Genomic DNA, 24,881 nt, shown 5'->3' on the forward strand with positions numbered 1-24,881 from the left:
GAAACTGCAGCTGTTAATGCTTGGTAACTGAACGTTTGAGAAGTTGAAACATGTGACAGGATACTCACCCCACCCCCAGTTTCTGGTTATAACCGCAGGATACGATTCACATATATATATAAACACTAATAGGCAAAAAACCATGCAGTTTAAGAACGTAGCTATAGCCAACCGATATTTCTATCAAACTTTAAAAAGCAAGAAAATTGGGCAGCTCTAGTGAACGCACCAGGGGAGCAGGAGACCTGACCTCCTCTCTGAGATATTGTACTGCCCTACAAATTTATAAAAATACAAACACAATTTGGGTTAGTCTTTCACAGTTCAATCCACTTCCTGTGTAGCTTGGAAGAATTTGGTAATGCGATTCAGCCAACTCACCCTGAAGATAGGGCCATGATTGTGGCCCTACAGTCAGACCTGCACATCCTGGTTAGTAATGTGAGGTATCCCAAACACAGTCTTGTCCTGATTTCTTTGACGAGTTCCAGTTGGTACAGCTTGAAGACATTAACAAGGTGCTTGGACAGGTTTGTGCAACCGCTTCTGTACTGGATCCTTGCCCTTCTTAGCTAATAAAAGCTAGTAGGAATGGAACAGCCGGCTGGGCCAGGGAAGTGATTAATGCCTCTTTGCAAGAGGGAGTGGTCCCGGGCCCTCTGATAGAGGTGTTAGTGAGACCACTCCTGAAGAAATCTTCCCTAGACCCAGAAAATCTTAATAACTATAGGCCAGTAGCAAATATTCCATTGCTGGGCAAGGTCCTGGAACACGTGGTTGCAGGCCAGCTCCAAACACTCTTGGATGAGACCGATTATATGGATCCATTTCAGTCGGGTTTCAGGCCTGGTTTTGGCATGGAAACAGCCTTGGTCGCCCTGTATGATGACCTTTGTCGGGAGAAGGGCAGGGGGAGTGTGACTCTGTTGATTCTCCGTGATCTCTCAGCGGCTTTCGATACCATCGACCATGGTATCCTTCTGGGACGACTGGTTGAGTTGGGAGTGGGAGGGACTGTATGGCAGTGGTTCCGCTCCTACTTGGCGGGTCGATTCCAGAAGGTGGTGCTTGGGGAACACTGCTTGGCCCCATGGATTCTCCAGTATGGCGTTCCACAGGGGTCAGTTCTATCCCTCATGCTATTCAACATCTACATGAAACCGTTGGGTGCGGTCATCTGGAGATTTGGAGTGCGTTGCTGTCAGTATGCTGATGACACGCAGCTCTACTTCTCCTTTTCATCTTCTTCAGGTGAGGCTGTCAATGTGCTGAACCGGTGCCTGGCTGCGACAATGGACTGGATGAGGACTAAAAAACTGAGGCTCAATCCAGAGAAGGCTGAGATACTGTTAGTGGGTGGTTCTTCTGACCGGATCGTGGATGTCCAACCTGTTCTGGATGGGGTTGTACTCCCTCTGATGGAGCAGGTTCGTAGTTTGTGGGTTCTCCTAGAACCATCTCTGTCACTTGAGGCTCAGGTAGCCTCGGTGGCACGGAGTGCCTTCTATCAACTTCAGTTGGTGGCCCAGCTATGCCCCTATCTGGACAGGGATAGCCTGGCTTCAGTTGTCCATGCTCTGGTAACCTCCAAGTTAGATTACTGCAATGTGCTCTATGTGGGGCTGCCTTTGAAGACAGTTTGGAAACTGCAACTTGTGCAAAATGCAGCAGCCAGATTGGTAACAGGGACCAGACAGTTCGAACGTATAAAACCAATTCTGGCCCACTTGCATTGGCTGCCTACATGTTTCCGAGCCCAATTCAAGATGCTGGTTTTAACCTATAGAGCCTTAACACAGCTTGGGACCACAATACCTGACGAAACGCCTCTCCCGACACGAACCTACCCATACACTACGCTCAACATCAAAGGTCCTGCTCCAGGTGTCTACTCCAAGGGAAGCTGGGAGTCTGGCAACAAAGAGAGGGCCTTTTCAGTGGTGGCCCCCAAATTATGGAATGATCTCCCAGATGAAATTCGCCTGGTGCCAACATTGTTATATTTTCGGTGCCAGATCAAGACTTTCCTTTTCTCCCAGGAATTCTAACAGCGTGTGCTGAGCTCTGACCCCACGTCTTTTACCTTGTTTATCTGTGCTTCATGGTTTTAAACTTTGTATGCTTTCTAAAACTGTATATTTGTTTTTAATATTTAATGTTTTTAATTTTTGTAAACCGCCCAGAGAGCTTTGGCTATGGGGCAGTATATAAATGTAATAAATAAATAAATAAAATAATCTAGCTGCCCTGTTCTGAACAGTCCATTCAAGGCTAGCCCCACGTGTAATGGGGATAACTGTAGCAAGGTTATCTCTGTCCAGTTATCATGGGGGCCAGGACAGGAAACAACTGTGACCTGCCAACTGAAACTAGATGCTTAAACGGAAGACTCATCCAAAGAATAATTATTCAAATATTAACATTAAGCATTACTTAAGTCTCTCTAGCCTCAGTGGGGCTGCTTGAGAGTGAACAGTTAAATGCAAAAATGGCAGAAGAATGAAGATACTGCCATACTAAAGACTAATTCATTTCCTTGGGAATACTAAAACTAAAGTACAGAAAAGATGTGTCTTGGTATCTCGCTCTAAAAATGGTCTTGGTTTATACTTTGGGTACTTTTGTACTATGCAAATTTCTACTGCAATTAGCATTTCAAGGAAAGTTGTAAAATGTTTCCATAGGACAATCATTTGGGAATAGCATCACTGAAGCATAGCTTGTGACATAGCTGGCTCGTTTTTGTTCAAATCATAATGAAATGCTGGCAGATATGAATGTTTTATAGTCAGAATTTATGACTTTGATAATAACTTGGGTTTTATTTACATTGGCTACAATGGGTTTAAATGTAAGTTTAGGAGTAGTCTCGGATCCCTAGTGCTCAGGCACAGGGATCATTTGGCATGCAGTGTCTTGGCTTAATCTACCTTAATAGTTTGCTGAGAGGATCAAATTAAATAAAGACAAGTAGAAACCCAAGACAAATGTCCATGGTTTTGTGTTTTTTTGTTTCTCCTTGGCTCTTTTGCCTGTCTCTCCACCCTGAAAAATTGGGTTAGTACAAATGGGAGGAAAATGCCCTCCAACTATATATCCTCATCTCCATTTGGACGCACACAGCCAAAATGTGTGTTCAGTGCAGACAGACTGCACTTGAACATGCATGAGTGTTTTCCCCTCACAGGTTAGAGTTTTGTGGAGGCAAAGTTGAGCTCAGCTAACGTGTACCTGGCCATATATATACCCAAATGCAATTCTCTTCACTTTAGGCCCCAAGCTGATGGGAAGCAAATGGCAAACCACTTGCTTCCCTTTACCTTAAATCTCAACTCCTGCAGAGGAGATCTTGCACCTCTGTACTGATCTTTCCTGCCAACATGCTGCCAGCTGGTTTTGGAGGGGTAGAGAGAAGACAGAACCTTTAGGTTTGCTGGACAGGTCTAGCTTTTAATCACAGTGAATTATTTTTTGAGGCCACTCCAATCACAGTGACCTTGGGGAACGGTACTGAAGTAAATAAACAGACTTTTTCTTTACATGGGTTGTCATTCTACTCTGAGCTTTGGTTGCAAGAGCAGGGCATAATCTGCAGTGCAACACCAATGGAATGGTCTGCCTCTTTCCCAATCCTTTTTCCTAAAGAACAATTAAAAATCAAAGCTCTCTCTCTCTCTCTTTTTCTAAATGGAGAGTAATTCCAGGAAGTATGGGTGGCAAGAAAAAATGACTTTTCTAGGGGTTTTTTTTAATAACAAAGGTTAAAGTTGCCTAGCATGATAGCCCCTAGATTTATTTGTCTGAACTCTGGTAGGTTTCTTACCCACAGACATTGCTGTTATGTCCCAAGTGTTCAAACTGACTGACCACAAAAAACTAGAGGACAGAATATTATTTTTGTTTCCCCACCCCAAAATGGTAAAGTCTGCAGGAGAATCACTTCACATATCTTTCTGAAATTGGAAGGATTCACCCCCTTAGAATGAATGACCAGGCTTGCCTTTTGCATCCAATTCTGGCAGACCATAATAAACAGACTCTTACAAAAAGAAAAAAAAAACACCCAAAAGGTTCCCTGAATGAAAACCCCTTGATGGAAGTACCTGGAATTTGGAAGGGTTGATCTACTTTGGATGGGGTCCTTTGCCTGCAAATTACATCCACATATGTAAAGAGAAGAAAAAAGTTATAGCTGTTTTTAGATTCCCCATTGTTGTAAATGGGGATAAAACAGAGCTTAAAATGTAACAGATCAGATTTGGACCTGAATAAAAAAATCAAACTAGAATGGACACAGAATGGATCCATAACAGATCAGGCTGCTTCGAAACAGATAGAAGGCAAATCTTGGGGTCACTGTACACACCCAGTGAACTAAATAAACTACCCTGGCATTCTAAGGGGATATCTGACAGCATTAGGAATTAGGTATTTATAGGAATAAATACTACAAAGAAACATCAGATTGGCATTTCAGGTAGCAGGCTAGTGCATCTACCCAGGAAGAAACACTTCAGCCTGCTGTTTGCCCCTTCGTTATTTCTCTAACAATCTTTCCAAATTCCACTGGCATTGATATTCTAGAATAAATTCATTTATCCACAGTTGCTTTAGAGCCAAACCACAAGTCACCTTAATCACACTTTTTAAAAAGCATGCTTATTGGTGCCACTTTTATTCAGAAGAAAAAGCAGCCACAGAACTATGATTAGGATCAAGGCCCTGTGACTATTTCCCACCAACCAACCTGCCCCCAGATTGCTATTTGCCCCCAAAAGTGTTATTTACTATAAACATGCAGCCAGGGATGGATCTTTGGCAGGAAACTGATACACACTCCAGATTAAGAGTATGGTACTGGAGCTGGACAGCTGCTTTTCGTTTGAAATAAAAGTGGCTATGGTAAGTATGCAAAGTATGATTAAGGGTAATGTGAAGTTTGGCCCTTAGGAAACTCATGATAAGTTCAAGGAAAAAAATCTGAAAAACAATTCATTTCAGCACAGTTCTGGACTATTTCCTGCCTGTTAGAGTTACTGTTTTTGAGATGTTCCAGTGAATGTCAAAAAGGCCATAAGAGCAAACTCTGAAACATCCATCTGGAAAAGCCCTGATAAAGCCTGGAAAAGTCAGATTGGACAAACATGTTAAAGGAAGAAGTGTGGTCATATGTAATGACATAATAAAATCCCTGGCAGTGAGCAACAGGGAGATCATCAGTCATTCTTGCAGAGCTACCTGAGGAAAGTGAAGAATCCAAATTGAAAAGAATCAGGAAAAGAGAGGAAAAGAAAATGAGGCATCAAAAGCAGGCTATTCACTTCAAGGAACTGTGGAGTGCGGGGAGAGGAGATGATATATGTATATGACAATAGCTGGAGTGGGAAAAGAAGTCATGTTTGAGGATTAAAGAGAACCTGAATTTTGCAAAGACGGAAATGCTGATAACTAAATGCAAATTCAGAGGTCAATTACATTGCACCTTAGATGTGCAGCCCATTGGCTGCCCATTAGATTTACAACTAGTCCATGCAATCTAGTCTCCCTATGAATACAGCACCGATATCAGCATGTATGATGAGACGTGTGCTGAATTTATTTGCACCACATTGCCATGAGATATTTCCTCTCTTGACTGCGGTCCCATCCACACCATACTGACAGCCAGTGTGGTGTAGCGCTTAGTGTGCCGAACTAGGGCCTGGTTGACCCCACTCACTGGGTGACCTTGGGCCAGTCACAGTCTCTCAGCCTAACCTACCTCACAGGGCTATTGGGAGGATAAAATGGGAGGAGAACTATATACCCCACCTTGAGCTCCTTGCAGAAAAGGTGGGACATAAATCTAATAAAGCACTCTTATACCACTTTAACAGCCATGGCTTCCCCCCAAAGAATACTGGGAACTGTAGTTTGTTAAGACCCCTCACAGAGCTACAATTCCCAGCACCCTTAACTAACGATGGCTGCAAGACTCTTTGGAAGAAGGCATGACATGATGTAAGAGTGTATGGTGGAAGCGACCTTCAACACAGCCATCAGCGCACACACAACTAAAGGTTTCCTTAGGAGAATGGTAGGCCAAGGTACATGTTACTAGTAAAAAGATTTCCACCTCCCCACCCCCCAAAAAAGCAGACTCTAGAGTTCTGTAGACCTCAACAGGTCTCCTGTCTGCCAGGCCCACAAATGCCTCACCCCCAACAACCAACTCCTACCTGTGGCAAAATCCCTGAGCCACTTCAGCAGCTGCCTCTGCTGTTGACACTGTAATAGTGACAAATTCATTGTTCCGACAAGATCCCTTTAAATAATTCACAGGGAGCTGGGGATTAAGACAGTGTTTCTCTGTCTCTGTTGAGATTTAAAACACTTCCAGCTGGGAGACTTAAAAGACTAGAATGGGCTACTGCACCTCCTGGCTCCCTTCCCCCTCACTACCCCAAAAGCCAACCCAACAATAACACAGAAGAGCACATTTCAGAAGGGAGAAGGAAAATTGGGGGTGGGGAGAGGCAGGGAAGAAAGCGTGGCTGGTAACCATGGCAATATCAGGCATGCTATTCAGCTGTCACTCCAAAGGTTTATACATGTCATTATCTAAGCTGTCAAATAAATGCTGTCTATCATTCCTGTCCTTCAAAGGTTGAATAAAAATAAGGTAAGGAAAGGATGACATGAGAGGATGTCTCCGTAACAGTGGGATTTCAAATGACTTTTTGGCACCCCAAAAAATGTGTGTGTCTTCCAGAAATGCCTTAGCATACATCCTTTCCCCCCCATTCTGATCTGGATTCCTTTTTTGGCTATGTATGGTATTTTTGATGAGTTATCAACATTAATCCGTACAAAAGACAGCTAAGATCTAAAACTGTTTAGGCAACAAATGTCTTTGCAGTTTTGCAAGACAGAGCTTATCTGCCTAAATAAAAAATCTGTGCAGCTCAAAGCCTTGGTTTTTTAATCAGGTATCTATCTAAGACCCAATCCTGAATCATTTCAGACTCAAAAGGTTTATTTATTTATTCATTTATTTGCCAATTTATAACCCGCTTTCGTTCACTGAATTCAAAGCGGCGGACAACCATATGCATATATGATATCCCACACACATACACAACTGAGGTTAGGTTCAAAAACTGTGCAAGAGTCTGATTTGCTCCACATACAAGCGTTGAGAAATGGTTTCATGTTACAGTTTTTAACCATGTGTACATGCTGCACAACAGACACCTGAATTTCAGATAACCATTTGTTTTTCCTACATGTGCACGTACCATCTAGGAAAAACATCACTTGTCAGTCTTTATTGTTGTTGTTATGTACCTGCAAGTCGATTATGACTTATGGCGACCCTATGAATCAGCGACCTCCAATAACATCTGTTATAAACCACCCTGTTCAGAACTTGTAAGTTCAGGTCTGTGGCTTCCTTTATGGAATCAATCCATCTCTTGTTTGGTCTTCCTCTTTTTCTACTCCCTTCTGTTTTTCCCAGCATTATGGTCTTTTCTAGTGAATCAGGTCTTCTCATGATGTGTCCAAAGTATGATAACTTCATCATCATTTTAGCTTCTAATGATAGTTCTGGTTTAATTTGTTCTAACACCCAGTTATTTATCTTTTTCACGGTCCATGGTATCTGCAAAGCTCTCTTCCAACACCACATTTCAAATTAGTTGATTTTTCTCTTATCTGCTTTTTTCACTGTCCAACATTCACATCCATACTTACCCAACTTTAATCTTTACACCTTCTGATCCCAGTCAACTACATGTGCTACTACTTATGGTGTATATCTATACTCAAATGATCCTGCCACTAAAAATATCCATCAAACTCTCACCGTCAAGCAGACCCTTAAAGGTCAGTCTCTGGTGGTGTGCAAGTGATGCTGCAGAAAACATGCATTAGATTTCCTCTCCTTTTAAGCTCTTATTTGGTCAAGTGGGCTGTGTGTTGGGAGTTGGCTATAGAAGTCATAGATTCAAATAACTTGCTTAGCAGTGGACTCCCTGGGGAAGGGGTTGGGCTAGTTGCCATCTCTCAGTATCAGTTCCACATCCTATAAATGGGAATGAACCTCTCCCTAAGGGTGTTTGTTAAAGCAAACAAGATGCAGATTCACTATGCACATTAAAATACTATATAAAGAACCACTATGGACCCACATTTGCTTCTCGGGGTTAGTGCAAAGGAGACTATGGCCAAAGAGCTACAGATGGTGAATGAAAAATACAGGCATATAGAACAGCAAGTTAGTATGATAAAAATGTGCACCACTGAGCAAGTCAAGAGCACAGCAGAGCAGTTATGTAAGCAATGCCAATGATTTCTCTCAAATGCAGCCATCTAATCCTGCATTAGTATACCAAGCCCATCCTGCTGCCACTAATTTACACCAACTGAGAATCTAGCCCCTCAGAGCTGGTTTCTCCTGTAGCAGATGGCTACAATGATCTGACTGGCTTTTATTATTCTTTTAAGAGAATAATTATTTCCTAAGGCTAGGTGATGCTGCTGTGTTTCACTTAAAGACACAGATGTTAATTCCTGTTATAGTATCAGCAGGCTGCATTAAGTTTGCTCGAATCAGAATGGCCATCAGAATGGTCCCTACAATCCTTCAGTACTGAAAAACCAGTAATATATTATGACATAAAGCAGGCACACATGAGCCACAAATGCAGCTGTAAATGTGTTACAGCCTATGGAAAACTCATCTTCATATTCTGCCTGGGAATTTACTGCAGCCAATCCAGTTTACACATACATTGGTATTGCAAGAAGGAGTTAGGAAAGAGCTCTTAACAGGCCTCTCTGGCAACCTCAGGTAAAGGGCACAAGCATGCAGAATGGATGAAGTGTTAATAGGGTTGCCAGGTTCATGGCCTGAGATTGATCCCGTATCTTTAGGAGAAGAGAAAGTCAGCCAAGTGCAGGTGTTCTTGCAAAACTGTAAAGAGAAAAACCACAAGGTGGAATTCTCCCTTCCCCCTGCACACCTTTTAAAGATACAGAAGACCTCTTGGAGGCTGGGCCTGACAACCAAGAGGTCTTCTGTATCTTTAAAAAGTGTGCAGGGGGAAGGGAGAATTCCACCTTGTGGTTTTTCTCATTACAGTATTGCAAGAACACCTGCGCTTGGCTGACTTTCTCTTCTCCTAAAGATACGGGATCAATCTCAGGCCATGAACCTGGCAACCCTACCTCAGACCCTGGAGGATAGACAATACTAGGTCAGATCAGGGCTGACCCAAGACATTTTGCTGTCTGACACAGGACAGCAAAATCGTGCCTATCCCCAAGTCAAGGTGCATAATACCCAAGGCTGGCCAAGTTATTTTGGCACCTGAAGTAGAAAACCCACAACCACCTCTGCTTGAAAGTAGTAGTAGTAGTGGTGATGGTGGTAAATTAAATAAGTAACAATCTGCTGCCCTTTCTTGGCACCCAAAATCAGCGACCACCTCATTCTGCCTAATGACAGAACCAATCCTGGCTAGATGGGCAAATCATCTGGATGGGAATAAGGCAGTTTCCTGTGCCCAGTGATGGTTTATGACCTACTTTGGGAAACTGAAATGGGCTCTGACCCTGCTGATTCTCCTGGACCTCTCAGTGGCTTTCAGTACTGTTAATCATGGTAGCCTTCTGGGCTGCTTCTCCGGGGTGTGAGTGGGGCCATACTCTACTGAGTCTCCTCTTATCTATCAGCTAGGTTCCAGAAGGGATGCTAGGTGTGGGGAAGATTTTAGCTCTGTTCCATGGCTTTTATGCCACGGGGCCGGGGGCTTCAGAGCTCCATTTTGTCTCCTATGCTATTTAATAATAGCAATAAACTGCTGGCAGAAGTCATCCTGAGCTTTGGAGCATTCAATTTGTTGATGGTATGCAGCTCTATTTCTCCTATTCAGTTGCTCCAGGAGAGGCCGTGGAAATGCAAGGAAATGATAAATTGAAGCCTGGAGTCAGTAATGGGTTGGATAAGGCCTAATAAACTGAAGCTTAATCCAGACAAGATGGAGCTGCTATTGGCAGGCAGTTCCCCTGGCCAAGCAGATGGTGTTCACCTTGTTTTGGATGGGTATACAGTTTAGAGGTGATAGTAGATCTGGCTCTTACTTTGAATGTCCAGCTGGCATCAGAGACATGAAGTGCCTTTCATCAACTTAGGCTGGTATGCCAATAGAAGCCTTATCTACCTTCTGGGAGGAAGGGCAGGATATAAATTTAATAAATAAATAAATAAACAGATATAGCCTTGCCATAGTTCTCCATGCCCTGTCAGCATTTAGGTTAATTTAATGCAATGCACTATATAAACGTCTGCCTTTGAAAACTTTTCAGAAACTTCAGATGTTTTTGGATCACAGCAGCCAGTTTGTTAACTAAGACTCATGTCTGAGTATATCTTGCTGGAATTAAAAGAACTTCGCTATTTTCCATTTTGTTGCCAGGCAGACTTAAAAAGTTCTAAACAGCTTGGGACTAAGGTATCTGGAGGGTTGGCTCCCCCTCTTTCTAAGATCAAGTACAGATGCTCTATTCCAGGTGTCTTTGCCTTCAGAGGTTATGTGATACATGTTCAGAAACAAGGCCTTCTCCTTGTTGGAACCTATGAAGTCATGGAATAGAAATATATTACATAACCAAATAAATTGCTAAAATCATGTGAAAACACCAATCATATCTGAAAGAAGATGACAAAATATTCAGAGACAAGGAGGTAGAAAGAACGTGACCTTCTGAGACAGCAGAACTTTGGGAGTGGTTGCAAAAAGTGTAGTAACTCACAGTCAGAGACTGTGGTCATTTAGAGGTCATGCCACACCACTATTTAATGTGATAAGAAAGCGCTGCATAGCCACAGGTTTATGCACTCTTTCCTCCTGCAGCTTCCACTTCCATTGTACATTAACCACAGTTTAGCACATCAGCCTGAATCCTTTCACAGTAATTGACCTTTGTTTTTATTGCATTTTAATGCTTTTATTGAATGGTTATTGTTGTTTGTTTTGTTTTTTAACTTGTTGTAAACCACTTTGATGTTTTTAATGAAGTAGCGGTATACAAATATACTTATAAATAAAATAAACTCTGGTCAGTCTTAACAAAGAGTTTGCTGAAACAAGCCTGATGAAACCAATTGCAGTTTGTGAAGGCTTATAATAAATTTGTTAGTCTTTCAGGTGCTACGGGATTTTAATAGTATTTCTGTACATTCCTTCCAGGGATAAAGTAATAAACTTTCCTGATCCTGAAGCAACAGGACACACCCACACTGGAATTCTCTCTGTTTCTGCACACACACCCTAGCTTGAAAGATACTAAATAATCAATGTTATTCATTTTCTTGCTTGTATTTTTCTCATATTTAAATACTCAACTTACATTAGCTATTTCTCTGCTCAAACCTTTCTTCTGTGCCTCAATTTCTACACTTCCTTTGCTTTCTTTTTTTCCATAGGATTTATCTTCTATATATTTTGGGAAGCTGTTTGTTTGTCTGTTCTCTATGCATTTGGGTACTTAAGATATCATTAGCATGTGTTTTAAATTGTTTTAAATTTTTAAATTGTGTTTTAAATTGTTTTTAAAAGATGTGTTTTTAAATTTGTATATTTGTTTTAATGTTTTTAGTTACTGTAAACCGCCCAGAGAGCTTCGGCTATGGGGCGGTATATAAGTACAATAAATAAATATATCATAACCAAACTTTGCATCATGGTTCCTGAGATCGAGCAGGTTTTCATATGCATTTTGATACAATTGGATGCTATTCTGAATCAAGATGGTGGACTCAACATTTCAAAACTACACTGATTTTTTGGTTTCTTAGAATTCCTGAGCAACACTGGGTATGAGCTTGGTAATAATATCATATTCATTAACAGGTGAACCCCCTTGCCATTTAAGAATGTACCTACAGCTAACAGATATTTCATATAAAACTTTAAAAAGCAGGGAATGTGGGCAGCTATAGTGAATGCACCAGGGAAGTAGGAGACCTGACCTCCTCTCTGAGATATTGTACTGCCCTACAATTTTGTAAAATTTGGGTTGGTCTTTCACAGTCCAATCCATTTCCTGTGTAGCTTGGAAGAATTTTGTAACATGTGCCTCTGAGCATATAGTGAGTGGTGCCAACACCTGCAATCAGTCCAAATAACAGAAACAAGACATGTGCTGTGCTGATCTTGTTTTAGCAGGGAGGAAGCAACAATATTACGACACTTTATATAGTTCAGATAGTCATTTTAAATACATTTGATTTACTTTGCAATTTTGGTGAAATTTCCTATAGTAAATTATTTTCTTTTGCTTCTGTTTCTGTGAATCTGTGTATAGCAACACTTTGCATAATTTACACTAAAAAACTCCAAACACAATAGTGAAATAAAGGCACTGACTATTCTGAAGAAGAGTCTCCGTGGAAATGAGGAGTATCACAGTTTGCACCAGATAAAACAGTGGGGAGGTGAAATATATTCTAGAAAATTTCTAGGTGTACTCTTAAGTTTTTAATTGATCAGGCTCACTTTTCCTTAAGTTGAGTGGTTTAAGCATAGCAGGCTGAACACATGCATCTTGGGCAGGCTAAGTTTGTTTTTTCCAACAGCTGGATTCATTGTTTAAGTAGCAACATATTATAATCAGACTAATTTTACATCAAAGCTGCAGTTTCAGATTCAGCTGTTAATGTACCCAAAATAGAAATGGAATATAACCTCCAGTTTGAAACACAAAAGGCTGTCTTCACCAACATATGACATTGATCAATAAAAAGGCTTTGAAATTAATAAAAATACATTTGATATAGATTTCTAGGGTGAATAATGGGTGAAATGTAATTTTCTAGGTTAGCTTCTCTGTAGAAAAAGAAGCAACACAGGAAAGAAGCAAAGTAAGAAGTATACTAACAAACATACCAAAAATGTAATTCTTCATCTTTGGAGATGCAGTCCTGATTGCACGTGTTGCCACCACTCACCATATGCTCAGAGGCACATGTTAACAAATTCTTCCAAGCTACACAGCAAGTGGATTGGACTGTGAAAGACCAACCCAAATGGTGTTTGCATTTTGAAAAAATGCGTAGGACAGTATAATGTCTCAGAGAGGAGGTCAGGTCTCCTGTTTCCCTAGTGCATTCACTATAGCTGCCTAATTTCCTTACTTTTTAAAGTTTGATAGAAATATCTGTTGGCTATAGGTACATTCTTAAACCGCAAGGGGTTTTGCCTATTAGCGAATTTCTCTGGTTTTCAATCGGGGAGGTAAGAAATGGGATCCTGTGCAAGTTTGCTGAGAATGGATTGACTATTTGCATGTTTATTGAGTTCAATGGGATTTACTCCCCTGCAATCATGCTTAGGATAGGTGAAACTGACTATGGAGGAGGAGAAGCAGGAGGGGAAGGGAAGGGGGAGGGGTAAGGCAGATTTGGTCATTTGCATGTTTATTGAGTTAAATGGGATTAACTTCTGTGCAATCATGCTTAGGATCGGTGAAACTGACTGTGGAGGAACAGGAAAAGTGGGAGAGAGGGCTGGAGTGGTGAAGGGAAGAGTAGAAGGGGAAGGGAGGACTGGAATGGGGAGGGGGGAGGAGAGGGAAAGGGGACTGGAATGGGGAGGGGAGGGGATAGGGAGGAGGAGGAAGGGAGGAAACGTTTGATCATTTCCATGTTTATTGAGGTCAATAGGATTTACTCCTGTGCAATCTTGCTTAGGATAGGTGAAACTGACATTGGGGAGGGGGACAGAGGAGAGGAGATTGGGTAGGTGGGCACTGGACAGAGGGAAAGCCTCTTTCCATTCCAAAAGGAAAACATTGTTAACAGTATCATTATTTTGGGGGTTTCCCCTCACCTTTTCATTCTATACGAAACACATGTAGTTTCCCACCCAAATTAAACCAAAGCCGTGTCTGGCCACATCCACACCAGACATTCATTCCATTTTAAACATTCATGACTTCCCCCAAAGAATCCTGGGAAGTGTAGTTTGTGAAGGCACACACAGTCACAAGACATATTAAGCCAATTTTCCTCACTGTAGTCTCAAAACCCAAGATTGTCTTGCCTCTATCAGGGTCTCTTCTGTCAGCAGAGCCCCACCCCTCTCCTCTCCCTGAGCCTAGTTTGATGCCCAGCAAGTCCACATACAGGGCACATGCTCCACTATTAGTGTGATAGATGAGTTATTTTTCTCTTCTGTTTCCCATTTGATGAACACACATAATCTGGTTATCAAGTCCTTACCTAGGGAGCTATACTCCATGCCATTATTGACCAATTAGATTCCTCCTGAAGTCCAGACCATTTTATGATCGTTAATGTCATATAAGGAATAGCTGGACTTCTTCCCCCTGGATAATTAAGGGCCATTTAAAATAAGATTAGCCCACAGAATGCTTGTCCCTAACCTTAACTATTTCCCTCAGAGCAAGATGACCAAACAATGGATGGATCCGTTTTCTGCACAATGACAGACAATGCATTATATTCAACGCTAGTCCTACTCAAAATAGACCCATTAAAGTTAGTGGACATAACTAAGTTAGGTTCATTAATTTCAAGGCGTCTACCCTAAGTAGGACTTAGTTGAATACTGCCCAATATTTACAAACACTGGTCCCCGTGGATAGCTTTTTAACCCTTACACATAAACCCCCTATCTCCACAACAATTCAGGTAAAGTACTCTGATGAAAACCAGTTTAAAGTGAGATTTCAGGGTCACTTTTGAAGTGAAACTTTAAGCCCACATCAGGCATTCAAACTTAAGACATATGAGGGCAAACGCATATAGAGGAATGGGAGCGCATGAGTCAACCCCGCTCCCCACATTGCTGGGCACATATACACCACTCCCGACCTTTGTGTGTTTAGTACAAAGGTCTGAAAGGCATGTTTGCCTAAACATGCTTGCAAGCCTCTTTGCAATTGAGAAGTCTGCTGCTGCCACAGCCATTGCCTGAAAGGTTAGGCAGGGCCACAAGACAGTGTATGCACAGTTACCTACCATGAGTAGATAGCCGCTTTTATAAACTCTCGATAAACTCCAAATCTTTGCTGAAGCAACATCAGTGCTTGCTCTGCTTGGATCCAGGCTGGAACCTCAGAGAGCTCCAAGTGGAGCCAGATGAAATCCTACTTCTTCCAGAATTGGTATTCTACTCTTTGGTTCTGGCCTATAAAATTCTATATAACAGGATGCTGTCCGAGGTCCTACTCCTCTGGTTGAATTTTGCTCTGTTCTTCTGGCCCTGCCTACAAACTCAGCTTGGAACAGAAGAAAATCAGGTTTTTTAAAAAAAAAAAATCTACCTGTAAATATTCCCCATGATCTAGAGCAGGAGTGAACCTTTTTCAGCCTAAGGATCACATTCCATTCTGGGCATCCTTCCAAGGGCCAAATGCCACTGGTGGGTGGGGCCAGAGGCAACAGTGGGTAGAGCAGCTCATGTTAGCTATCTACAGGAGGCTAGTTCCTATTCACACCTCTCTCCATCCTCTACCCAGACAAGCAAGAGCCATTAGGACACATTCCAGCCAAACAAAAACACTTGGGATGTGAGGCAGGGAAAGTGAGGGGTGTGGCCTGGAGAGAGTTCCAATGGGCAAAAAGAGAGGTCTGAAGGGCCACATTCAGCCCCTGGGACTGAGGTTCCTCATCCCTAATCTACAGAGTCATGTCCTCCTGCTATATCATGGGTTTACCATCTTAGAAAGCCGCCTTGAGAATCAGGCCTTAGTGCTCAGCATTCTCTGGGCTAAAGGACTGGGAGTTCTTTCCCTGAGACTTCAGGCTAGAGGATCCACTTTGGAATCGCTTGGGAACTGCAGCAAATGTCATGGTTCTTCAAAAGCTATGGCTATCCACCACTTCACTCGCCTTTTTTGTACAGGTGCTTAACTCAGGACTACTGTAAGTCCACAGTGATGAACCTACTGATTCCTCTGAGGCTTTAATTGCGCACAAAGACAATATGGAAAAGACGTGGAAACTCTTAAGTGAGACCAAGTTGGTGCTGTGGCAAAACAGCAGCAATTCAGCATTTGCTGCTCAGGGTCATGTATGAAGTGGCTTCCCTCTATCTATCAATTAAAAAGAATGCCTTCATTAGGCCTTCAAAAGGACTTGTTCATGAGTGACATTTTAACAAATACAGTAGGGCCCCACTCATATGGCAGGTTACGTTCCAGACCCCCGCCGAAAAGAGAAACCCGCCGAAAAGCAAAACTCCATCAATAAAATGGCACCTGATACCTGAAAAACACCATAAAAGCAGAACAAGCGCCGTATGAGTGGGGCCTTACTCTAATTGAAAGCCGCCATATTAGCGGAATGCCGAAAAGCAGGCCGCCAAAAAGCAGGGCCCTACTGTATTCCCTAGACTGGCAGAACAGGTTGAGGATCTCTATGGTGGAAATACTAATTTTCTTCTATCTTCTGGTGCTGCTCCACATATGTGGTTAGTTGCAACAGAACTAGCCAAGAGACAGAAGAATGGACTCTTACTTGGGGAAAGAAGATATTGTAGTGTTGGACTCCCTCTCCCCATTCTCACTATAGTCAGCATTAGCTGAAACTAAGCTGAGACTAATGTCATGCAGTGGTGACACCTGAAGCTTAGGACTGGTGGATGAATAACCAGTGCATGGTCACATCATAGTCTTGCTATCATCCAGGCTGGCTCTAGGCTTCTGTGGGTAACAGGCAAGGGACCCCTGCCTCTTCACTGGACGCCATCCTTGCTATGTATACTGAGATGGGCCAGTTGCTACCTCCTCCATCTCTGCTTCTTTCTTTCTTTCTTTCTTTCTTTCTTTCTTTCTTTCTTTCTTTCTTTCTTTCTTTCTTTCTTTCTTTCTTTCTTTCTTTCTTTCTTTCTTTCTTTCTTTCACCCCTTACCTTGCCAATGCTGAGTGGTGCTGAATGCTTAAGCCACTCCTGTTGTCTTGTACCTGCCCATCCCTGTCCCTACTGGGTCATTGAGAACATAAGAAGAACCTTGCTGGATCAGACCAAAGACCTATCTAGTCCAGCACTCTGTTTTCGCTGTAGTCAGCCAGATGCCTCTGGGAAACCCACAGGCAGGGCATGAGCTCCATAGGACTGTCCCACTCATGCTCCACACCAGGGGTCACCAACCTTTTTAGACTATTATTTTTTTTATTATTATTATTATTATTTTATTCAGCTTATATCCCGCCCGACTAGCAAACAGCTCTCTGGGCGGCAAACATAGAAACATATACAATAATAAAATTACAAGCTCAATATAACAAATATAAAAGTACATCATCTAAAATACCAATTACAACATTTACATAAATAACTTAGATTAAAATGCCTCAGAGAAGAGAAAGGTTTTAACCTGGCGCCGAAAAGATAATAGTGTCGGCACCAGGCGTACCTCCTCGGGGAGACTATTCCACAATTCGGGGGCCACCACTGAGAAGGCCCTAGATCTTGTTACTACCCTCCGGGCCTCCCTATGGGTCGGGACCCGGAGGAGGGCCTTCGTAGTAGACCGTAGTGTACGAGCCGGTTCATAACGGGAGAGGCGTTCCTGCAGGTATCGTGGTCCCGCACCATATAAGGTGTTGGATGTTGTATCTGGCGCAAGCAGATGCCCAGGATGCAGAACAGTATAGTGACAGGCTAGATGCCAGTTGAAGCAATGAGCCGGACAAGCAATAAGTTTTAAGAGTCACTTTACTGACAATATATCACAAGCTCTCTCTGTACAAACTCCTCGACCCCCACACTCACAAGTGTCTGCTGGCCCTCTATATAGATAAGGCCAGCTGCCCGAGCCTAGGTTGCTTAGCAACGTGTCCTTGAAGATGGCTCGAGCTCTGCCAACTTTCGCTTCTAAGTCACGTAGCTCACTTGTGGAAATTTAACCTCTGCTTTCTCGGTTTAATAGCCAACAATCCCCCACCTTAAATTTCCACATTCAGCCAGTTACATTTCTCTTCCATTTACATGTGTTACATTTTACATGTCATTACATTTCCTTTTATTTCAGTTTACATCACTTTCATTTGTAATACAGTTACTCCATTGCAATCTCAGCATCATTTTCATTATATTTCATTACTCTTCATGATTTCCATCATCCCACTTTTTCCAGTTACTGAAGTCTATATGTTTAATGGAATTTATTTTAAATCTAACAGGTGGAATACCTTTTGTTGTTCTCTCTGATCTGCGTGGTTGTATTTCTGCCTTAGTGTCTGTGTCTGTGTCAGGCGATTCCTCTGTTTCTCTCTCAGAGCTAGAACTTGATTCACTACTGCTGCCTGTTTCTTCTTGTTTTATTGGTACTGTGTCTGCCTGTTCTTGTTCATTACTACCTTCAGTGTTTCCCAACTCCACATATGTTTTCTCTTCCCAATCCTGCTCTATTGTTTGCACGCTTCTGCTTAACACTACAGACCTTTGTTTTGGCAGCCATATTCTGTAATACGTGTTTTCAAATCCCAGCATGTACCCTTTGTCTGCTCTCCTTTGCAGCTTCCCTGTCCTTTTATTTTTGGGAACATGTACCCAGCATTCTGCTCCAAACCTAATCAAATGGTTTAATCTGGGTTTTCTGTCATACAATTTCTGATAAGGAGACATTCCAGTGGCCTTATGGAATATTCTGTTTTGAATGTAAGCTGAATACAGAACACACTCTCCCCAGAAACCTTGTGTTAAAGAGGAGTCACATAGCATTGATCTTATTGAGTCCTGAAGCAACCTGTTCCAGCGTTCAGCTAACCTGATGAGGACTATAAGGGGCTGTTAACTCCTGTTTTATTCCTCTTTTATCCAAGTATTCAGTAAAAGAGTGTCCTAAGAACTCTCCTCCTTGATCTGATCTTATTCTCTGTATTTTGACACCAAACTGCACTTCAATTTTTGTAATAAATCTTTTCAGTTTCTCTGCAGCTTCACTTTTAGCTTTTAGTAAATAAACAGTGCAGAATTTTGAAAAATCATCAACTATTGTCAGGAAATATCTTGCACCCCCCTGAGTAGGTTGAAATGGCCCCACTAAGTCCACGTGTATTAATTGATAAGGTGCATTTGTACTGGGCATGGCTTCTTTGTTCTTTGCAGCCACAACTGCCCTAGTTTGTTTACACAAGTGGCAGTCTACATATTTTTCACAGTTTCTCAATGTCACATCATTACTGTTCTCTGTTGTTTTCACCACATTTTCATATCCTATATGGCCTAGTTTTCTGTGCCATAAATGAACACAATTATTATGGGGTTTCTTATTAGCACACATGAGTACATGATTTGTTTGTTTCACGTGTAAGAAGAACAATGAGTTCCTCACTATTCCTTTCATCAATATTTTTTCTCCTCTCATTACATGCACTGAACCCCTTTTGAACATTACTGTGAACCCCATTTCATTGAGTTTCGACACAGCCATAATGTTACATTTGATATCAGGAACAAACAGCACATCTGTCATAATGGTATTGAAACCTGCTAATTTCACTTGTACCCCTACTTTTGATCTGTTTCTTAGATCTATCAGCCATTATTACATGATCCTCTACGTCACAAAATGTATGAAACATAGATTTATCTTTGATTATACTATTTGTTGCCCCACTGTCAATTGCCCATAAATCTTTGCAGTTGTTTCCCTGCTCATTGTTAATACATTGCTTATTCTTACTAGCATAGATCACCTGTACACATGGTTTTCTTCCTCTTTCTCTTCTTCTTGCTTCACAATTCCTTTGAAGATGTTGCCTGGAACCACAAAAATAACACGCCTTTTGTCCATACAGTCTCTCTTGTGCAGCTTTGTTGTTCTGTTTTTCCACGTTGTGTTTAGACTCAGTCTTTTCCTGCTTTGCCATTTCCTGCCTCCTTTGGAATTCTTGTAAAAGTTTGCCTTCTATATAATCCATATTGAGATTTGCATCGTCCATTGCTTCCAAAGAGCTCACCAGACTATCATAACTTGAATCTAGTGAAGCTAATGTGATATACACTTTTTGCATTTGAGAATGTTCAATTTCACGTTCTGACAACTCAGTAAACAGTCTGTTTATTTCCAACAAATGCTCTGACATGGTTGTATCTCCAGATAAGCGCATCTGATACAATCTTCTGGCAAGATATATTTTAGAACTAGCAGTCTTTTTCACATGAATATTTCTTAAAGTTTCCCAGGTTTCCTTTGCCGTTGTTGCATCATGCACGTGCAGTAATTGAGAATCATCAATAGCAAGAACAATTAACGCCTTTGCCCTCTCATCCAGCCTTCTCCAATCTGCTGGAATAGGCACCCCGGCGGGTGGGTCTTCTGCGATAGCTTTCCACAGGTCTTCTTTCACTAGCAGAGCCTGCATTCTCTGTTTCCAAGTGCCATAATTTTTCCCTGTCAGCCTTTCTAAGGGAATCCCGGCCAATAACGTAACAGACATACTTTCACTTTTCACAGTTCACCGCCTTTGTAATTAGAGCTTCTCACCTCTGTCCTTCAGTCAGGTTTTTTTTTTTTCCCACGGCTCTCTCACAGCTTTCAGCTCAGCTTTCGGTTTCTCCGTCTCTCTGCTGTTTTACTCGCTGGTCTGCAGTTCTGGCTCATCAGCACCAGGTAACCATCCTCTGCTACCACTTGTTGGATGTTGTATCAGGCGCAAGCAGATGCCCAGGATGCAGAACAGTATAGTGACAGGCTAGATGCCAGTTGAAGCAATGAGCCGGACAAGCAATAAGTTTTAAGAGTCACTTTACTGACAATATATCACAAGCTCTCTCTGTACAAACTCCTCGACCCCCACACTCACAAGTGTCTGCTGGCCCTCTATATAGATAAGGCCAGCTGCCCGAGCCTAGGTTGCTTAGCAACGTGTCCTTGAAGATGGCTCGAGCTCTGCCAACTTTCGCTTCTAAGTCACGTAGCTCACTTGTGGAAATTTAACCTCTGCTTTCTCGGTTTAATAGCCAACATAAGGCTTTATAGGTTAATACCAACACTTTGAATCTGGCCCGGTAACATATTGGAAGCCAGTGCAGGCGAGCCAGAACAGGTGTTATATGCTCAGACCGCTTAGTTCTTGTTAGCAGTCTGGCTGCCGTATTTTGCACTAGCTGTAGCTTCCGAACCGTCTTCAGAGGTAGCCCTATGTAGAGCGTGTTGCAGTAGTCCAAACGTGAGGTTACCAGAGCATGAACCACTGATGTAAGGTCCTCCTTACTCAGAGGACAAAGCCGCAAAGCTGCAACGGCGGCAGTGACGGAGAAGCACACCGTAGCAGCAACTGCAGAGAGGTCACATTTCAAATTTTGAGAGAGTGCTGGGGGCACCAGTCTCACAATGGCTACTATGGGGGCCTGACATAACACAAAATGTCTGTCATGGGGTGTGGCCTACCACAACATTAGAAAATAGTCATGGTGAAGCTTTTCCCATAATTGCATTTCCATACTAGAAAAGACTTAACCTTTTGAATTTCTGCCTGCCAGACAGCTGTTAAAAGGCACAAGAACCCTGTTTCCCCCCAGTGCCAACCCTAAACTAAAGCCTAAGACTCTTTATAAAGTTTTCACATTTGTCCTTTGTGGGGAAGGGGATTCTTTAACATGCACCCACATTTACTGTGTAGTAGTAATTGCAGAAAATAACTTCCTGGCACTTCCTGATAGCCAAACCCACCATAGGAAAGATGCATCCTGGTTGCTAGGGAAAAAGGAAGGGTGAACTATGGAGATTCTAAAGACTAGGAAAAAAGCACAGAAGCAGCAAATGTGCACTAAAATGGAGAGGGAAACAACAACTCTTTAGGACCCCGGGAATTCCTATTGGCTGGTGTCCAAACAATTCACTTATCAATGATAGCTCTGACTCATTGGCTAATAACACTGACAGGCAGGAGCAGCTAAGCTTGCTCATTTCACATAAATCACTTAGAAGGCTACCTGTACATTTTGCTCCATAACTTACTTTCTAGGAGAGCTAAAGACTTGCTTTTTTTTTTTTTTAAAGAGAGTTCAGAGTCTGGGCTACCTGCTGGGGGCACCACTGAAGGCCTTTGTGGGTGCCAGGGTGCCTGCAGCTGAGGGGCTGGCGACCCCTGCTCCACACCAATACTGTCTCTGATATTGGAGGTAATATAGATACCATGACTAATAGCCAATGATGGCCCCTAAATCAGTTTAGGGGCACCACACGTTGGGCACAGTACCTCCAACAGTCAGTAATGGCTGAAGCTGAGAAAGGTGGAAGAGGAAGAGGTAGCAGAGGCAGCTGCAGTGGTGGAGGAAGAAGCTCTGATTTATTTGTTTATAAGTCATTAATGCAAAGGAGCCCATGGTAGCAATGATCCTTGCTAGGGCATGGAGCTCAGTAAACTTCCAACAATGCCAAGTGCTGATTCTGGCCCTGCTAGAACATCTATGCATCCAACTGAAGCACATGAAAAGGGGAAGCATATAAATATTCCCAATTTTTCATCCCCTTTTCCCCTTTCCTTCTTTGAATTAGCTTTCTTTGTTGCTGTTTTTCCTCTTCTCTACCTGTTCCTTTTTTTTGCATATCATCCATCTGCCTTCCTGTCTGTTCTGCCTTCTAGCTCTGCCTTTCTTCTCTTCCTCTACAGCCTGACTGTGTACAGAATCTGTCTGCCTATCCATATGTTTGTTGCCAGATACCATATTTATCTATCCACTTGCTCCGTCTTTTGTCTGTATTCATTGCCATCCAGTTGACTATGTATTTTCCTGGCAATTTATCTCTCTTTGAGATAGCAGCGACAAGTTCTGATTCATGTCACAAATAATTCCTCCCCCTTTCCAACGTAGTCAGAAATAAAGAAACTTATGCTAGTGCCCCATGGCACCTCCAAGGAAACATTCAGTGAAAACAAACCCAGGTCTGTGCCAAATATTTAAAAAGTGGCGTGGGAGGGAGGGAAAGGCAGGAAAGATGCAGCAGATAGCAACCCCCCTCTATTCCCCCTCTCTTACACTCCCTTCTCTACCTGCATCGCCCCAGTGGGGGTTCTCAGTGGCTGGTGCAGAGCACTTCAGAGGAGATATGGAAGGCAGAGAAAGGGAGAAGCAGCCACCTCCCATGGTTTCTTCCCTCTAAACACCCCATAGCATGCACACATATACTGCTTTTTAGATATTTTGTGCAGATTGGTTCTCAGACCTAGGTCTCTGCCATATGTATAACTTGGCTCTCAACTCCACTGAATTTGACATTTCTTCATCAAATACATAACTATGCAGAAGCGGTTTATCCCATGGGGTGGAGCCACAGAATTAGTCTCCCAGCAACAGCGCTGCTGCTGCTTACCAGGAGGGAAAAGGGGAAGGGTGGCGCACCAGGGAGGTCGGGGCTTCACAGGCACATTGGTGGGAGTGTTGGATTGGTTCCGACGGTGTGCCCACACAGCCCTGACGTTGCTGCTGCCTTGCCCTTTCCACTACCAGTAAGCAGCGCTGACACACTCCTGTTGAGAGGCTATTGCTGCATCCCCTCCTGCAACTATGCACTCTGCTAACCTTCAATAAATGATCAGAACACCTGGACTCAAATGACTATGGCTAGAGGAGTGTTTCATTGCACATGTTTCAAATTTTCTACCTTTCACTTAAATGATTTCATCTTCTATGAGGGCATAATTGCATGTTACATTAATTGTGTGGCTTGCAGTCACATCAGGGGATTTTTTTAAAAAAATAATAATCCTAGGTGTACCCCCCCACACACAATTTCCACCAGGATACAGCATGTGGAGAGGGGAGGTTAATTCCCCAGCTACAATCCTGATGAAAATCCCTCCCCCTGTGCCGTAGCATTTTGAAAAGCTCCCACTGGCAGCATTGGGACCTTTTTAAATAAAAAATTGCAGTGTGGTGGCTATTTCTGTTGTTGGAATCATAGCTGGGGAATAAAGGATTAAACCTCACCTCCCCACAAACTGCACTCATAATGGAAATCAGCCCATTTCCCCAGGATAAAAAAAAATTCCCTTGCAAACAAAGAATTTAACATAATGTGTAGATAGACCCATATGCTGAAACATTATGAACCTAAAGATTTTACTTACTTCCCTTATTAAGAGAGCCTGACCTTTGTGTGGATGTCAAAATAAGGAGAATCTCTGCCATTTTAATATTTTTAATATTTTTAACATTTTAATATTTCAGTATTTGTATTTAATGTTGTATTTGTTAGTTATATGTTTTATTTGTTTGTTTAATTGTTGATTTGAGAATTAGATGGTTTTTTAATATTGAAATGTAAAGATATTTTTTTATTTGTTGTACACCGCCCTGAGAGCTTTGCTATGGGCGGTATAAAAATTGAATTAAATAAATAAATAAATAAATAAATATATTCTGCAGCACTAGGGGAGTGAAGAAGACCTGCCCTGGGAGTGAGTATCTGAGCATCTGGGTGCTCGCTGCTTGCTCCTTTGGGGTGCTGTCTCTCAAGGCAGCTGAAGTCCGTGGTAAGTGCTGCAAGGACTGGGACCCCCTACCTGACCCTGGCTCCAGAGAGAGGCTGCAGTTAATCTTGCAGCCTCTTGCATAAGCTGCTGGCTGGGTCAGGATGCATAAAAGCCCAGCTGCCCTTGGGAAGAGCTGCAGCACTAGGGGACTGAAGAAAACCTGCGCTGGGAGTGAATATCAGGGTGCTTGCTCCTTTGGGGTGCTGTCTCTCAAGACAGCTGAAGTCTGGGTTCAGGCCTGGTTATGAGACTGAATTGGCCTTGGTTGTCTTGATGGATGACCTTTATCAGGAGAAGGACAGGGGGAGTGCAACCCTGTTATTCTTACTTGATCTCTCAGCGGCTTTTGATACCATTGACCATGGTATCCTTCTGGCCCGACT

General features: G+C 42.5%; 1 protein-coding gene across 6 annotated transcripts in view; it reads right to left on the reverse strand.

Annotated features, from left to right (window-relative positions):
* The window catches only part of EPHB1 (EPH receptor B1), a 457,257-nt gene that overhangs the window by 275,168 nt on the left and 157,208 nt on the right, over positions 1-24,881 (reverse strand). Inside the window, exon 1 of one of the 6 annotated variants that reach the window (XM_061636582.1) lies at positions 6,219-6,294. The exons of the other annotated variants lie outside the window; for them this stretch is intronic. The gene's annotated coding sequence lies outside the window, so the exon portion shown is untranslated. Of the gene's footprint in view, positions 1-6,218; positions 6,295-24,881 lie in introns of those variants that run through there. 6 annotated transcript variants of the gene reach the window in all.

The sequence above is a fragment of the Rhineura floridana genome, chromosome 7, assembly GCF_030035675.1.
Source record: "Rhineura floridana isolate rRhiFlo1 chromosome 7, rRhiFlo1.hap2, whole genome shotgun sequence".
In the NCBI taxonomy this organism is placed as follows: domain Eukaryota; kingdom Metazoa; phylum Chordata; class Lepidosauria; order Squamata; family Rhineuridae; genus Rhineura; species Rhineura floridana.